The following is a 19,363-nucleotide window of genomic DNA, read 5'->3' as shown; positions in this document are numbered from 1 at the left end:
ATGCATCAGAACCTCGACGACACAGTCCAAAGTGGGCCTTGCCGCACTGATCACAATGTGGTGTTGGGGGTCTCATCTGACTAGTATCCCTATGATGTTGCGAGCCAGATGCCCGCGAACTCTGACCTGGACCAGAATAGGATCGATCATATCGAGGCCTCTGAAACTGTGGAGGAGCACTAGCTACAGGTGGCGCCGAACTCCTCGAAAACTGTGGCCTGATGCGGCCTCTGAAGTCATCAGAATACCCTGCAAATCTCGCCCTCTTATGCTGGCCTCTATCCTGCTCCCTAACTGCCCTCTGCTGGCGCTTACGATCCTCTAGGGTCTGGGCATAAGCTTGAATACGGGAAATATCCATGCCCTCCACCAAGGAGGCTGTCGTACACTCATTTATTAGATGTGGTCCCAACCCATTCACGAACATATGCACCCTATCACTCATCTCGGCCACCATATGGGGAGCATACCTTGCCAAAGAATCAAACTGCATACTGTACTCTCGCACACTCATATTACCTTGTCTAAGGTTCAAGAACTTATCAGCTCTAGCTCGTCGTATCTCAACTGGCAAGTAGTGACGAAGAAAGGCCTCAGAAAATTCCTTCCACACAGCTGGAGGAGGGTTCGGACCCCTGGATCTCTCCCAACTATCATACCAAAGAACCGCTAAATCCCGTAGCCGATAAGAAGCCAACTCTACTGCCTCTGTATCACTAACATGCATAACCCGAAGTATACGATGAACCTGGTCAATAAATGATTGTGGGTCCTCCTTGGGGTCTGATCCGGTAAACACTGGAGGGTCTAAATTAATAAAATCACGAACTCTTGTACTAACTGGTTTCTCAGCAGCACCTGTATTCTGCCTCTGAGCCTGAGCAGCTACCAAGCTAGTCAATAACTGCAAAGCACTCTACATATCCTGGTCTGGAGTGCTAGACGGAGGAACTGGAGGCGCTGGGTGCCTTCTAATATCCTCTTGAGGAGATGGAGTAGATGAGGTATGAGAGGGCATCTCACTTTGAGCCTCACTTTGTCCTGCTCTGACTTGGGGTACCTGACTGGTACCCTCTCCCGCTGTTGTATCAAGCCGTCTACTAATCGTTTGCTTCCTAGTCGAAGGCATCACTGGAAAAAAAACAAGGTGAATATTAGAGACAAACACTTACGACTCAACTCTACGCACGATCTAGATTCAGGAAGAAGGTAACAACCCTAGATGTCATGTAGCCTCCTGATTATAAATGTGGCGCGCTACACATCCATAATCAAGACTCTACTAGACACGGCTCATAGACAACCCCTAGGACAGACTTGCTCTGATACCAAGTTTGTCACGACCCAAACTAAAGGGCCATGACTAGCACCCGACCACACTTGCCAAGCACCAACGTACATTTCATCTAACCTTCATTATTATCTTTTAAGGCTAAAGAGATCAATATAAATGGTAGACCTAAATCATGGACAACCAGCAATAAAATATGACGGCATGAACATACATAGCAGGGGATGACCACACAATCAAGAAACTACATATAAGGTATGAGCTACCACGCTACTATGAAAGACTATACAACAAAAACTAGCCGACAAGGCATACCAAACTATACATGAGCCGACACCTGTCTATGAGCCTCTAAAAGAACATAAGTGTTGCAACATAGCCGGAACAGGGCCCCGACATACCCATAATGTCTATAACAAAAATTGCATACCAAGACCAAGGCAAGTCCGGAGAAGGGATCTCGCTAATCACCGCTGAACTGGACAGTCTACTGTGGTGGGGGAGCTGCACCTGCCTGTCTATCAGGACCTGCAGTACGACATGCAGCGTCCACAAATAAAAGGACGTCAGTACGAATACAGTACTGAGTATGTAAGGCAAGGAACCATAAATACGATCAGTAATGTAAGCAAGGATAGAGAATATACAACCTGTAACATCTTAGTACCTCTGAGGGCTACTTACATGAAATGCATGATACATATGTATAAATACATAAACCTTTAAAGCATTCGCCTCTGTGGACATCATCATCATCATATCGTACCCGGCCATAATAGGCTCGGTAGAATTGTACCCGGCCACGTGGAGCTCGGTAAAACCCAACTGATCAGTGGTTGCACAATAGGTGCCGTACCCGGCCAACTATAGCGTGGCTCGGTAGAGTAAAATAGATACATATATATAATGCATGCTCGACTCATGGAATCACATTCTAAACCTTTCGGAGTGACGTAAGGTCGGTATCCTCTGTACACGTTATTAGGACTAACTCTTCACTATGAACCTTATAAGAATTAGGAAGTACCAACAACATTGATAACATAAGACTAAGAGAAGCAACATTAACATCAATCGTTCCATAAGAGGGAAAACAATGTAAGTACTGCTAGCTTCTAAGAGTAGAGTATCTTGGAAGATCGTTCATTACATTATGTGCAATCGGAGTCATGCAAAAGAAGGAAAGGGATAGCCTCACATACCTTGTATATACTGCCCCAATCTCAAGCTATGCAATTGTCAAAATTCCTTAGTCTACAATAAGAGAAACGATACTATCGTTATCATTTAAGCGTCATAACTATTATGTATCGACCACAACCTATTTTACGATGAAACGGACAGCACCTCCCCTATATATATGACCTCACACCATTCAAAACAATCACCAAACATCCCAAACAACATCAATAATAAACATATTGAGCCTCCCAAAATAGTCCACACACAGCCTAATCACTCCATACATACAACGACCACCGTAGTCGTGTCAAACAACCTGGAAATGTTACGAATAACTATCAGCCCATAACCCTACATATATATGGTGTTTCTCCACACCCTTCCTCCTCCAAAACTCCACAAGATAGTAGTAAAATACGCAGCCCAACAACAACGCAAAACAGTCCACAAAACAATAACATTACTTCCAAGCCTTTCGATATATATTTCACAAGTTCTAGCTTCAATGGCTTAGCTGCAACTTGGATAATCTTAAATACATATAGAGTAAGAGGTTCCTTACCTTTATACAGAAATAACAACTCCAATTTGACCTTAAATTTCCATGAAATATCCCTCCAATGCTGCCACAACAACAAAAAAGCGAAACTAGCGATCAATTAGTGTTTTTCGATACTAAAATCACTTTAGAAGGCTTGAAATCACCTAGGATTGATATTAAGAACATGAGGGAGTATTTACAGAACATAAACCCTTTAAAACAACCTCCCACACGAGCTGGAACGACACAAAAATGAGCAACAACAAGAAGAACAAGAGACTTACTAGCGCCACGGAATTTCCGACACTTGATTTGTGTTTTTTGCCCTTTTTTGGGTCTTGAATCTTGAGAGAACCTTGAGAGGATGTTCCTAGGGTTCTAAGGTCTGAAAATAGTGAAAAGAAATGACTTAAAACGGGTTGGAGTCATCCTATATAGGCCCAAATATCTTAAACCGACTTAGTGGGCCCCATAGAGAGGTGCTTGGCGCAGTCTCGCGAAAACGCGAATATCTCTCTACTCCGAGATCGTATCGATGAACGGTTTAATGCGTTGGAAACTAGACTCCTAGATCTTTAATTTTGTTGGTAGATAACCCTGTAATTCCTTGTAAATTATGAGAAAAGATTAGAAACATTTGACCCAATGTTTAAGTAAAATTATGAACCTAAGTTGCGACAACTTTTGTCGACTTTTGTTTCATAACTCGTTTGACTTCAAGACTTATGATACGGATATTATATGATTAAAATACCTTAATAAATGACCTCTTGAGTGTATTAAGCACCGCTAGATTACCTGAAAATACGAGTTACAACATCCTTGATTCGTTTAACTTCTAATACTGGTTAATCACCCTTATACACTCTTGTATCACTTAAGACCAATAGGATTGACTTCTTATCATCTAAAAGATAATTCCTTCTTAGATTTATGTTAACTAATATATGGCATGAACTAACACATGTGGATATGGGTTGTAACAGTTCCAATGATATTTAAATCATCAACATACATGGCGATTATAACAAATTCAGATCCAGACCTTTTTATAAAGACACAAGGACAAATTGGATCATTCTTTTACCCTTCTTTCAACAGGTATTTACTCAGGCGATTGTACCGCATACGACCTGATTGTTTCAATCCCTATAAAGATTTCTGAAGCTTTATTGAACAAGTTTCTCCAAAACTTTTATATCCTTTTGGAACTTTAAATCCCTCAGGTACTTTCATAAAAATTTTGTTGTCTAATGATCCATAAAAATAGGCTGTAACAACATCCATTAGATGCATATCAAGTTTTTCTTGCACTGCCATATTTATGAGATACCTGAAGGTGATAGCATCCACTACAGGAGAATATGTCTCCATATAATCAATTCCAGGCCTTTGGGAAAACCCTTGTGCCACAAGTCGCGCTTTATATCTAACGACTTCATTTTTATCATTTCGTTTTCGCACAAAAACCCATTTATACCCTACTGGCTTTATGCCTTCAGGTGTTCGAAATATGGGTCCGAACACTTCACGTTTTCCAAGTGAAGTTAACTCTGCCTGGATAGCGTCTTTCCATTTTGGCCAATCATTTCTCCGTCAACATTCATTGACAGATTTTGGTTCAAGATCCTCATCTTGTTGCATTATTTCAACAGCAACATTATAAATAAAAATGTTATCGATAACAATATTATTTCGGTTCCATCTTTTCCCGGTTGAGACATAACTTATTGATATCTCTTCATTTTCATTATTTTTAGGTACCTGGACCTCTCCTAAGGTCTTATCATTTGTTACGTCTTGGGGCTCTTCTTGAGCCACTACCTCTGTGTTATGTTTACTTTGATCACTTGCTCCTTTTATTCTTCGAGGATTTTTATCTTTAGAACCGATTGGTCTACCACGTTTCACGCATGGCTTAGACTCATTTGTTTTAATTAATTGTCCTGTCGGGATATCAACTCGAATTAGAGCATTAACAGCTGGAATATGTGACTTAGTCACCCCTGGTAGGTTAGTGAATGCATCTGGCAATTGATTTGCAATATTTTGTAAATGAATAATCTTTTGAACTTCTTGTTCACATTGATTTGTTCGAGGATCTAAATGAGACAGTAATAATGCATTCCAATCTATCTTGTTTTTCAGCTGCTTATTTTCTCCCTCTAATGTTGGATATATTGATTCATCAAAATGGCAATCAGAAAATCTTGTCGTAAATAAATCTCCAGTCATCGGCTCTAGATATTTTATAATAGAAGGAGGTTCATATCCAACATATATCCCCAACCTTCTTTGAGGACCCATCTTTGTGCGTTGTGGTGGAGCAATTGGAACATATATCGCACAACCAAAGATCCTAAGATGGGAAATATTTGGCTTCTGACCAAAAGCCAATTGCAATGGGGAGACTTTATGATAACTTGTGGGCCTTATCCGCACAAGTGCTGCTGGGTGCAAAATAGCATGACCCCATACTGAAATGGGAAGTTTTGTTCTCATAAGCATTGGTCTAGCAATTAATTGGAGGTGTTTGATCAATGATTCTGCTAGATCATTTTGTGTATGAACATGAGCAATCGGATGCTCAATTGTTATCCCAGTTGAAATACAATAATCATTAAAGGCATGGGATGTAAACTCACCAGCATTATCAAGACGAATTGTCGTAATTGCATAATTTGGAAATTGTGCTCTTAGCTTTATTATTTGAGCCAACAATCTCGCAAATGCCATATTGCGAGTTGATAGTAAGCACACATGTGACCATCTTGTAGATGCATCTACCAAAATCATATAATATTTGAATGGTCCACATGGAGGGTGAATGGCCCCACATATATTACCCTGTATACGTTCCAGAAATGTAGGGGATTCTATCCTAACTTTAATAGTTGATGGTCTAATAATTAATTTTCCTTGAGAACATGCGGCACAAGAGAATTCCTTAAATTGAAGAATCTTCTGATTCTTCATTACATGTCCATGTGAATTCTCAATTATTTTACGCATCATATTAGAACCAGGATGGCCTAACCGGTCATGCCAAATAATAAAATTATCTTGATTAGTAAACTTCTCGTTTACTATGACATGTGTTTCAATCCTGCTAATACTTGTGTAGTATAAGCCGGATGAAAGAGCAGGTAACATTTCAAGCACATATTTCTTACCGGACATTATTGTAGTAATATAAAGATATTCAATCTTTTCATCATTTGTAGTCTCAATATGATAGTCATTCTGGCGAATATCTTTGAAACTTAATAAGTTTCTTTGAGATTTACTACAATATAGTGCTTCATCAATAGCCAAATTTGTTCCTCCTGGTAGTAATAAATTGGCTCTTCCAGAACCTTCAATTAATCTCGTACTACCGGATATTGTATTAACATTCGCTTCTTTCATTACCAAATAAGAGAAATATCTTTTATCTTTTAAAATAGTGTGTGTTGTAGCACTATCCAGAAGACATATATCATCTTTATTAATCTTGAGTCCAACTGAAGACTGGGGAATTTTCATATTCTTCATTAAAAAAAACAAATAATACATCATAAGAAATATGAAAGACAAGCGGGAAAAAAACATTAAGAAATACATTAAGAATGTAGAAACTAGCAACACATGATGCATTAGGAAAATACACTCAAGAAAAATAAACTAGTTGCAAACATAAAAATAACAACTTTTATAGCTTCATTCCCCAGTAAGATGATTAGTTCTTCAGTCAATATCCTCAAAGAAGTCTCCAACTTCTAAATGAGTAATATTTGTTAGGCCTTCAAAATCATCATCTTTATATGCAAGATTTGCCTTAGAATCATATTTATTTGAGGGACCTGCTTCATCATCATTATTTTGAAAGGTCAAGTGTGCCTCCACATTATTTTCTTTTTTCTTGAGGGAGGCTTGATAAAGTTTGACAAAATGTTCTGGCGTACGACAAATGCGTGCCCAATGACCTCTCATACCACATCGGTGACACATACTAGCTTTACCTTTTGAATGATTAATTTGAGAACCCTTATTGTTCTCCAATTTATTTCCACCATAATGACGATAATTGTTTCGCCCCCTGCCACGTCCACGTTTACGACCATGTCCACGACCACGGTAATTATTTTGTTTTCTTTCAAACTTATCATATGTTGCTACAGCATTCACTTTCGGAAATGAAGCTGACCTGGTGGGACGAGCTTCATGATTTTTCATTAATAGAATATTATTCTGCTCAGCCACAAGTAGGCATGTGATTAACTCAGAATATTTCTTAAAACCTTTTTCACGCTATTGTTGTTGTAGCACCACATTTGAAGCGTGAAAAGTCGAAAATATTTTTTCTAATAAGTCTTCATCTGTGATAGTGTCTCCACATAATTTTAATAGAGAACTTACTTTAAAGATAGCAGAATTATACTCACTTACGGTTTTAAAGTCTTGCAACCTTAAATGTATCCACTCATACCGAGCTTTCGGTAATACCGTAAGTTTTAGGTGGTCATATCGATCCTTCAAATTAATCCATAATTCAAGCGGATCTTTTACGGTTAAATATTCAGTTTTTAACCTTTCATGTAGATGATGACGAAGGAAAATCATGGCCTTCGCTTTATCCTGATTTGATGCTTCATTTCCTTGTATAATAGTATTTCCAAGACCTTTAGCGTCAAGGTGAATTTCAGCATCAAGAACCCATGATAAATAGTTCCTTCCGGTGATGTCAAGTGCCACAAATTCAAGTTTTGATAAATTTGACATAGTGAAAACTATCATAAAAGATGAATAAGTTAGAGAAATAATTATAATAATAAACAATTAATGAAAACAAAACGATTAAGGTAAAAGAAATGAAAATAGAGCTATATCATGTTAACAATCTACTATTTCATTTTATTCTTGTCATAAAGTAGAAATTACATACTTGTTTCATTTCACTTTATATTATTGATATATATGTGTTAATAGAATTGAACGTGACTAACATTATTTATATGTTCCAATAAAATATAAAGTAATTAAAAAAAATTATTGATTGTCAATTCATTTCTCACAGTTCTTCAAAATGCCTTAAAGATATGTTTTGATCCAGGGAGTCCATGACATTAGTGCATAGCTAGTTTGATGACTTTGAGGTCCTCTAAGAGTTGAGCACGGAAGGAAATAGTTATTTAATCACTGCAATGTACTTAAACTATTTAAGATGCCCAAGCGCACAAGTAATCTGCAAACAGTGAGCATATGATATGTACTGCCATAAATAAGATGATTATAATGATACATACCTTAATAAAATATGGCTCAACTTAGCGGGAGTTAAGAATAAAATTAGAGTTTCGTGCTGATAACATGTAATAAAATAAAAGTAATGCAGTAAAATGTAAATAAGAAGAGATAGAAAGAAGGGAGGAGTGTTTTCTTCTTTCACTTTGGTGTATTTTTCCATTGCAATTACATGGCCTTTTATAGGCATAAAAAGTAAAGATGATGGACATAAAGTAGGAAATTTAATCTTTAAGTTATTCACAACATGAGCATCCAATGTAGTATCCAAAGTAGTATCCAATGTACTAATTATTCATAACAGCAAAGAATATTTTAATTTTTGAATTTGAAGATAATTATTCTATTCGGTCTCAAATATTAGTCTTTTGATAAATTCGTTTGACAAAGTAAATATGGTTATAGCATGATGCTTAAGGAGAGATGGAAAAAAATAGTTTAGTAAATATTTTTATGATTAAAAATATTAAATATCTTTCTTAAGAAAATGTAAGAAATTAAAAAACAGATGATATGAAAAAGATATAATAAATTTTACGAGTTATTGAAAAAATCATATTACAAAAAGCTACTGTCCTATTTATTTTAAATTTTTAGTGATCAACTATATCTGACCTGATTTAAACCAAAGACAGATGCATCCATCGATTTTGTTCCTTCATCTTTCAGGCTCCTCTTGTATGAATTACATATACCTTTTCATCTTCAATTTTAAATACTTTTTTTTTTTCTCAAACTTCAATCAAATCATGTCTGGATGCCTACTAAATGCTCCAAAAAAACTTTTACTTATTACATTTTTAGTCAGATTGTAATATGATCTGTAAAAACTATTATAGAGTATATGAAAAAGTGAGGTGAAGTTGTGAAAGAAAAATTAGAATTTTACTTTGTTGAAGGAATTGTGTTCCAACCATCAAGTGGTGGAGCTTTAGACTCAACAATTTTTCTAGAGTTTGTCGAGTCATATGACATGAGCGGGTTATTGTATTTTTGGGAGACAAGTCAAGAATATTAATGTTGGGTGAAGATTTTATTGTACTGGGCTTGAAACTTCTTAAAAAGAGTGAGATATTTGTGTCTCAGCCTAAAAATATTTTATTTTTTTCATTTTTTTCAACTGTAATTATATTTTTACCAAAACCTATATAATCTTTTAAGTGGGATATGAAAATTTATAGTAAAAATTACTACATGACAAATAAATCCACAGTTGCATCCCACGCCTTCAAATGCCCCCTATAATTTTATTTTTGTTATAAAATAAAGACTGTAAAGTAAAGACAACTATAGAGAGAAACTAATATATATTATTCGAATTCAAACTGATGTACATTATGAACTGAAATCTCTTCTATTTATAGAAGAAAGGAAGCTGTTGTGTAAGCTGCTACGCAAGTTGTTGTGTAAGCTGCTATAGCTGCTGTGTAAGCTGCTATTACAAGCTGCTGTGTAAGCTGCTACGCAAGCTGCTGTGTAAGCTGCTACTGCAAGTTACTGTGTAAGCTGCTACTGCAAGCTGCTGTGTAAGCTGCTACTATACCAGATATGGATAATCTTCTACTGAGAGCAAAGTTTATCCATAACGAAGTACTAAATGAATAAGCTTATTATACCCGATATGGATAATCTTCTACCTAGGGTAATGTTTATCCATAACCCGTTACCGAAGTGATAAGCTTCTTCAGGAAGCTTATTTCCAATAGAGTACTAAATGGATAAACATATTTACGGTGGAGTCCCATATGGATAAACTTCTTCACGAAGATTATTTACAACGGAGTACTAAATGAACATCTATAATATAATATATTTATAACACTCACCCTTGGATGTTCATTAAAAGATAATGTGTCTCATTAAAACCTCACTAGGAAAAACCACATGGAAAAAAATCCTAGTGAAGGAAAAAGAGTACACATATTTAGTAATACGCATTGCTAGGTGCCTCATTAAAAACCTTATAAGGAAAACCCCATGGGAAAAAACCTTAGTAAGGAAAAAAGAGTGCATCGCGTATTTTACTCCTCCTGATGAAAACCTTGTTTCAAATATTTGAGTCTCCGCATTCCAATCTTGTATACCATCTTCTCAAAAGTTGAAGTTGGCAAAAATTTAGTGAATAAATCTGTTGGATTATCACTTGAACGGATTTGTTGCACATCAATGTCACCACTTTTCTGAAGATCGTGTGTGTAGAATAATTTTGGTGAAATGTGCTTCGTTCTATCTCCTTTTATAAATCCTCCCTTCAATTGGGGCTATGCATGCAGCATTGTCTTCGTATAAAATTGTGGGTCTTTTCTCACATTCCAAACCACATTTTTCTCGAATAAAATGAATTATTGATCTCAACCATATGCATTCCCTACTTGCTTCATGAATAGCTATTATCTCAGCGTGATTTGAAGAAGTAGCAACAATAGATTGCTTTGTGGAGCGTCATGATATGATAGTACCTCCATATGTAAATACGTAGCCGATTTGAGATCGAGCTTTATGGGGATCAGATAAATAACTTGCATCTGCATAACCAACAAGGTCTGCACTATCTTTGTTAGCATAAAACAAACCCATATCAAGAGTTCCCTTTAAATATCGCAATATATGCTTAATCCCGTTCCAATGTCTCCGTGTAGGAGAAGAACTATATCTTGCTAGTAAATTAACAGAAAATGCTATGTCAGGCCTTGTAGCATTAGCAAGATACATTAGTGCACCAATTGCACTAAGATAGGGTACTTCGGGACCAAGGAGTTCCTCGTCCTCTTCTGGAGGTCGGAACAAATCCTTATTCACTTCAAGTGATCGAACAACCATTGGTGTACTCAATGGGTGCGCTTTGTCTATGTAAAAGCGTTTTAAGACCCTTTCTGTATAGGCAGATTGATGGATAAAGATCCCGTCTGCTAAATGTTCAACTTTCAGACCAAGACAAAGTTTTGTCTTTCCAAGATCTTTCATCTCAAATTCTTTCTTAAGATATTCAATTGCCTTTTGGAGCTCTTCTGGAGTTCCAACAAGATTTATGTCATCAACATAAACAGCAAGTATAACAAATTCTGATGCCATTTTCTTTATAAAAATACATGGACAAATAACATCATTTATGTAACCTTCTTTCAGCAAATATTCACTAAGGCGATTATACCACATGCGCCCAGATTGCTTTAAACCGTACAAAGATCTTTGTAATCTGATTGAATACATTTCCTGAGATTTTGCTTCAGGCATTTTAAATCCTTCAGGGATTTTCATATAAATTTCATTATCAAGTGAACCGTACAGATAAGCTGTAACTACATCCATTAGATGTATTTCAAGCTTTTCATGTAGTGCTAAACTGACGAGATATCAAAATGTTATGGCATCTATAACAGGTGAATATATTTCATCAAAATCGATTCCAGGTCGTTGAGAATCCTTATGAAACAAGGCGAGCTTTGTATCTTTCAACTTCATTTTTATCATTCCCTTTTCGTATAAAAATCCATTTATGACCAACTGGTTTTATACCAGTAGGTGTTTGGACTACTGGTCCAAAGACCTCTCTTTTAGCAAGTGACTTCAATTCTGATTGAATTGCCTCTTGCCATTTTGGCCAATCAGATCTTTGTCGACATTCTTCGACAGATCGAGGTTCAAGATCCTCACTATCTTGCATAATATTAAGTGCAACATTATATGCAAAAATATTATCCACCACTATTTCAGATCGATTTAAATTAATCTCATCACCGATCGAACTTATTAAAAGTTCCTCACTCACATGAGCTTCTGGTTCATTAATTTCTTCAAGAATCTCAGAACTAATCAGATTTTGGGTCTCTTTAAGAAATCCCTTCATAGTTTCGTTTTGATAATTTGTCGATTTTATTTTTCGAGGATTTCGATCCTTAGAACCCAAAGGCCTACCACGCTTCAGGCGTACTTTAGGTTCACTATCTCTCATGCTAGTAGATGGTCCTACTGGGACATCAATTCGGATAGGTACATTCTCTGCTGGGATATGTGACTTAGTTATCATTTTCAAATCAGTAAATGCGTCTGGCATTTGATTTGCTATATTCTGTAAATAGATGATCTTCTGGACCTCCTGATTACATATAGGGGTACGAGGATCAAAGTGAGATAACGATGAAATTTTCCACACAATTTCTCTTTTGATTTCCTTTTTCTCTCCCCCTAATTGTGGAAAATTTGTTTCATCAAACCGACAATCTGCAAATCGAGCAGTAAATAAATCTCCTATTAATGGTTCAAGATAGCGAATAATAGAGGGTGATTCAAACCCAACATATATTCCTATCCTTCTTTGTGGTCCCATCTTACTACGTTGTGGTGGTGCTACTGGCACATATACAACACATCCGAAAATTCGTAGATGCGCAATATTTGGTTCATGACCAAAAACTAATTGTGACGGAGAATATTTATTATAATGTGTCGGTCTGAGACGGATAAGTAATGCTGCATGCAAGATAGCATGGCCCCAAGCAGTAGTGGACAATTTTGTTTTCATAAGTAGTGGTCTTGCTATCAATTACAGACGTTTAATAAATGACTCTGCAAGGCCATTTTGAGTATGAACATAAGCTACAGGATGTTCAACTTTTATCCCAACGGATAGACAATAATCATCAAAAGCTTGAGATGAGAATTCTCCAGCATTATCAAGGCGAATAGCCTTTATAGGATAATCTGGGAATTGTGCCCTTAATCGAATTATTTGGGCTAATAGCTTTGCAAACGCCAGGTTGCGAGATGATAGTAGGCACACATGAGACCATCTTGAAGATGCATCTATTAGGACCATAAAATATCTAAACAGCCCACTTGGTGGGTAAATAGGTCCACATATATCCCCATGTATACGCTCTAAAAAGGCAGGGGATTCAATACCAACCTTCATTGGTGATGGTCTAGTAATAATTTTTCCTTGATAACAAGCATCACAAGAAAATTCGTCATTTGTAAGAATCTTCAAGTTCTTTAATGGATGTCCACTCGAATTTTCAGTAATTCGTCTCATCATTATTGATTCGGGATCAAAGCACAAAAGTATTTGAATCCGTAAACTTCTGGTTTACGATAGAGTGTGCTTCAATTGTACTAATTTTTGAATAGTATAAGCCAGAAGATAAAGTTGGTAACTTTTCTACAATGCATTTCTAGCCAGAAACATTCTTTGTAATACAAAGATATTCCCTTTTCATTTCATCTATTGTCTCAACATGATACCCATTTTGGCGGATATCTATAAAACTCAACAAGTTTCTTCGGGACTTGGAGGAGAACAATGCATTGTCTATAATAAGTTTTGTTCCCTTAGATAGAAATATTATGGCTCTTCCGGAGCCTTCAATCAAACTTATATTACCAGAAATTGTTGAAACATTTGTTTTTTCCTTATGCAAATACGAAAAGTATTTCTGATCGGTGAATATGGCATGAGTTGTTCCACTATCAATAACACAAATATCTTCATGATTTGTCTTTGATCCAAACATAATTTGAGGGTTATCCATATTCTTCAAAATAACATAAACAAAATATATTATAGTAAACATCATTATCAAAGCATAACTTTTATTTATGTACAACAATTACATAACCATACTATCTATTACAAACAACAAAAATTAAATATTTACATTTCTACAGATTCACTACCGATTACATGACTTGTTTCTCCTTCTAGGAGTGCAAAGTAATCAGCTACATCCAAATGCATGAAGTCTGAATTATCTTCAGAAATAAAATTTGCTTCAGCATTTTTTTTCTGTCTTCTTCAGGGAGGCTTGATAAAGCTCAACCAGGTGCTTTGGCGTACGGCAGGTACGTGACCAGTGCCCTTTTCCTCCACATCTATAGTATGCATTTTCTGCATTTGGCGCTTGCACCGCATCATGCTTTTGTTCCTTCCTTTTCCACTGCTGGTGGTGAGGAGGCTTATTTGGTGCATTATTATTACCATGATTGGGGTTTCTTCCCCGACCACGGCCATGACCACGACTAGGGCCACGACCTCTTCCACGTTTAGCTTGGTGGAAGTTCATCTCATTCACTTCAGGGAATGGACAAGAACCAATAGGTCGGCTTTCATGATTTTTCATTAATAGCTCATTATGTTGCTCTGCTATAAGAAGATGTGAGATAAGTTTAGAATACTTTTTAAATCCCATCACTCGATATTGCTGCTGCAGGAGCATATTCGAGGCATGAAAAATGGTGAAAGTTTTCTCCAACATATCATGATCAGTAATATTATCACCACATAATTTCAATTGGGAAATAATTCTGAACATAGCAGAATTATACTCACTGATAGATTTAAAATCTTGTAGCCTTAGATGAGTCCAATCATAACGTGCCTGTGGAAGAACGACCATCTTCAGGTGGTCATATCTATCTTTCAAATTATTCCACAGTATGACTGGATCTTTAATAGTGAGATATTCCATTTTCAGTCCCTCATCAAGGTGATGGCATAGGAATATCATTGCTTTGGCACGGTCTTGGTTTGATGCCTGATTTTTATCCTTGATGGTGTTTGCCAGACCCATCACATCAAGATGAATTTCAGCATCAAGCACCCAAGACATGTAGATTTTGCCTGATATATCCAGGGCTACAAATTCAAGTTTAGAAAGATTTGACATTTTTTAGGAAAAGAAAGTTCTTACCTCTAATACTTTTAAAGTATTTGCTCGAGATGTCAGAGTCTCGTGCTGATAACGTGTTATAAAATAAAAACTGTAAAGTAAAGACAAGTATAGAGAGAAACTGATATATTATTCGAATTCAAACTGATGTACATAATGAACTGAAATCTCTTCTATTTATAGAAGAAAGGAAGCTGCTGTGTAAGCTGCTACGCAAGCTGCTGTGTAAGCTGCTACGCAAGCTGCTGTGTAAGCTGCTACGCAAGCTGCTGTGTAAGCTGCTAACACAAGCTGCTGTGTAAGCTGCTACGCAAGCTGCTGTGTAAGCTGCTACTGCAAGTTGTTGTGTAAGCTGCTACTGCAAGCTGCTGTGTAAGCTACTACTATACCATATATGGATAATCTTCTACTGAGAGGAATGTTTATCCATAACGGAGTACTGAATGGATAAGCTTATTATACCCGGTATGGATAATCTTCTACCGAGGGTAATGTTTATCCATAACCGGGTACCGAAGTGATAAACTTCTTCAGGAAGCTTACTTCCAATAGAGTACTAAATGGATAAACATATTTACGGTGGAGTCCCATATGGATAAGCTTCTTCGGGAAGATTATTTACAACGGAGTACTAAATGAACATCCATAATATAATATATTTATAACAATTTTCACTTAATATCTTCTTGTTTTCATCTTTGACATGATAAATTTTCCATCTAATAGATACATTTAGGGGTCGTTTGGTTGGAATACGATTTATACCGATATAAGTTATGTCGGTATAAGTTATACTGGGATAAGTTATGCTGGAATTAGTTATGCTAGAATTGTTGTTTATTCATTGTTTGGTATGTTGTATTAAGAATGACAATTGCATAATTTCTAAGAAGAAGGTATAAGTTATACCGGTGCTAATTATCTCACCTTCTATAAGGTATAAGTTATCCAAGTGTTAAAATTAATACCGGAATAACTTATACCTGGTTTGCTAACTAAACAGAGTATTAAGATGATATTGAATTTTTATAACACTCATATACCTTCTTATACCTCGTACCAAACGACCTCTTAGATAATAATAAAGAAAGCCATATGAGCAAGTCTATTAATTTGGAGCCGACAACGTCTGTTGAGAGCTTTAAGTCCCATGTGACGGTATCAAATTTAATTTCTCCGGCCTAAAACACCTCTATTATTACAGGATCAACCCAACCTACTAAGCTAGCGTTTGGACATAGGTTAAGTTGAAACTTGAAAAAATAATTTTTGAAGTAGTTTTGAAAAATAATTTTTGAAAGTTGAAATTATGTTTGGACATGCATTTTATTTGAAAAAAACTTGAAGTTTTGTGAGTAGGAACTTGATTTTCACCCAAAATCTACCATAAACTAAATTTTAAAAACTTGAAAAATATTTTCAGAAATTTTTCAAAAACAGATCACTAATCTATGGACAAACAATATTTTCAAAAAAAATTTGAAAAAAACTTGCCAAAATGTATGGCCAAACGGGGGCTAACAATTTATTTACATCAAGCAGCTAATCAAACAATTTTATCTGAAATTTATAAAGTGAAGTGTAAAACACAAGATATTAGACTGTTGTGTTAGGTTGGGATTTGGATGTTAGTCACCGACGGGAAGAAATTCGAGGAAAGGGGTGTTATGTGACTCTTCTGGTCAACTTAAGATTTAAATTTTATGCATTTCTTTTCTTGTGGTTAATTGTTTTTATATTTCAATTTGCTTTATTGTTGTGACGGTACTTGTGTGAGCGAAGAGTTTATTAGAAATAATTTATTTATCTGCACAAGGTAGGGGTAAGGTCTGTGTACGCACTACCTTCCTAGACCCTGCATGTAGGAATATAATGAGGGGAAAAAACAGAAATAGCTTGATTTACAACTGCTAATTGAAAATTAGCCACAGTTTTAAAACTAATCTTAATTTAGCCTTTTTTCATGTAAAAACAAAATCTAAGCAAAAATAATAAAAAAGTCGAAAAAATTCCAACATAATATGATGGAGTTCGAAATTTTTTACATGGAGATTCAATATAATGTATTGGAATTTTGTAATGTGCTGAAGTTCCAACATAATATGCTGGAAGTTTATACGCAGGAACTCCATAATCCAGCATGTTATGCTGGAACTTTCGGGTTTCAACTCGAGTATTTTTTTCTGGATTTTATCTCCGACATAAAATAGTGGTTATTTTGTATGACTTACAAATATTGGCTATTTTTTAATTACCAATCCGAAAACTGGCTAACCCATGCTACTTTGACATATAATGAGGATGTTATTGTTGTTGTAGTATTGTACTTATTATTTTTAAAATTATAAATTCACACACATCATTTGTTGATTTGTTAATAATTTTTTATGTATTATTTATATGGGAAATTTACATGAAAATATACTTGGAGAAAGCACTTTTCACCCGCCTAACCCACAAATACGATTTTCATCCGGTAGCCCACAAACATTAATCAATTTTATGAAAACAAGTCAAACTCGCAAATTTCGTCGAACTTCGTCAACTACACCCATAATCACGCCTAAATCAGATTTCGTTTTTTTCTTTCATTTTTATCTTTTCCCTTTTCCATTTTCATTCTTATTTATTTTTTACTTCCCTCTGTATAGTATTTCCTAAAATTCACAATATCAGGAAGTTGAAGTAAAAAATATATTCATCCTTAAAGTCTATAATTTTTAATTTTTTTTTTGCAAAATTCAAATTTTTGTAAGGGAAATTCTTCTTTCACTGGAAAAAATAAAAAAATTACATTATTAAACACCTTATATACATTGTTATACATAGTCATACGTTAATTATACATAAATATATAATAATACACACTATCTGAAGGCAACTTTTTTACAATTATCTATGTTATATAATTATGTTTAATCTTGTATACTTGTGTATAATCATGTATAATTCTGTATAACTGTGAGAATACACACAAATATACATGGTTATAATTATGTATAATCTTGTATACTTGTGTATAATCATGTATGATTCTGTATAACTATGAGAATACACACAAATATACATGGTTATACATGATTATACAAAGTATATATAGTTATACACAACATATACATCATTCTTCCTCCCTTCGGAAGTCATTAAAAGTGAGAAGGAGAAGGAGAAGGAGAAGGAGAAGCAGGAGCAGAAGCAAAAGCAGAAGCAAAAGCAGAAGCAGGAGAAGGAGAAGGAGCAGGAGAAGGAGGAGGAGAAGGAGCAGGAGAAGGAGCAGGAGGAGGAGAAGGAGAAGGAGAAGCAGAAGGAGAAGCAAAAGCAGAAGCAAAAGCAGAAGAAGGAGTAGAAGAAGCAGAAGCAGGAGGAGGATGAGGAGGAGGAGGAGAAGAAGAAGAAGGAGAAGGAGGAGAAGGAGAAGAAGAAGGAGAAGAAGAAGAAGAAGGAGAAGAAGGAAGGAAGAGAAGGAGGAGGAGGAGGAGGAGAAGGAGAAGGAGGAGAAAGAGAAGCAGGAGGAGGATGAGGAGAAGGAGGAGCAGGAGAAGGAGAAGGAGGAGGAGGAGGAGGAGAAGAAGAAGAAGAAGAAGAAGAAGAAGAAGAAGAAGAAGAAGAAGAAGAAGAAGAAGAAGAAGAAGAAGGAGGAGAATAAGAAGCAGGAGGAGGAGCAGCAGGAGCAGCAGGAGGAGGAGGAGGAAAAATTACCAAAAAAAGGAGATTTCATAACTTAGAATAAGAGACAAGAATTAAAAGAAACAACCATTCAATATTTTTTTTTCTTCGAACGGGAATAAAAGGATCCTCTAATGTGAAAGTCAGAATCAGCTTCGGCGAGCACTGAATCGAAAAGAAAAAGACTACAAAAGATAGATCTGGTGTGGATTGTTCAACAGTGTTATTTTGTGGAAGAGGAAGATATAGATGAACGGAGCAAGAAAATCTGAAGAAAAACTCGACTATTTTGCCAGAGAGAGAGAAAGAGAGAGAAAGAGAAAGAGAGAGAGAGAGAAAGAGCAAGAGCGAATTGAAAATGAAAGAGAAAGAGGGGTGGGGAGAAAATCTGAAAGAGAAAACTGATTTGAGAATGGAAAAAATTTCTCCGCATAAAGAAAAAGAGTAGGGACAGTGATGTGGCTAATCAGTGAAAATAATTTTTCAACATTATAGAAACTGGGCCATACCGGGTAAGAAGGGAACATATAAGCCCAATTTTGTTAGAATATTGGGCCAACTGGCAATGAGAGTAATTTTGTCTATTTATATTCTACTTTAAAAAGCCTTGAACGAGTGTATTTCGGGGTAAAAATTGCATGGGGTAGTCACTTTTTAAAGTGGTATTTACTTTTTATCCATCATTTTTAATACTGAGCAAAAATAGTCACTAGTCTATTAAAATTAATATGAAAAGAC

This window comes from Nicotiana tabacum, chromosome 6 (genome assembly GCF_000715075.1).
Source record: "Nicotiana tabacum cultivar K326 chromosome 6, ASM71507v2, whole genome shotgun sequence".
Classification (NCBI taxonomy): domain Eukaryota; kingdom Viridiplantae; phylum Streptophyta; class Magnoliopsida; order Solanales; family Solanaceae; genus Nicotiana; species Nicotiana tabacum.
This window is presented reverse-complemented; position numbering follows the sequence as displayed.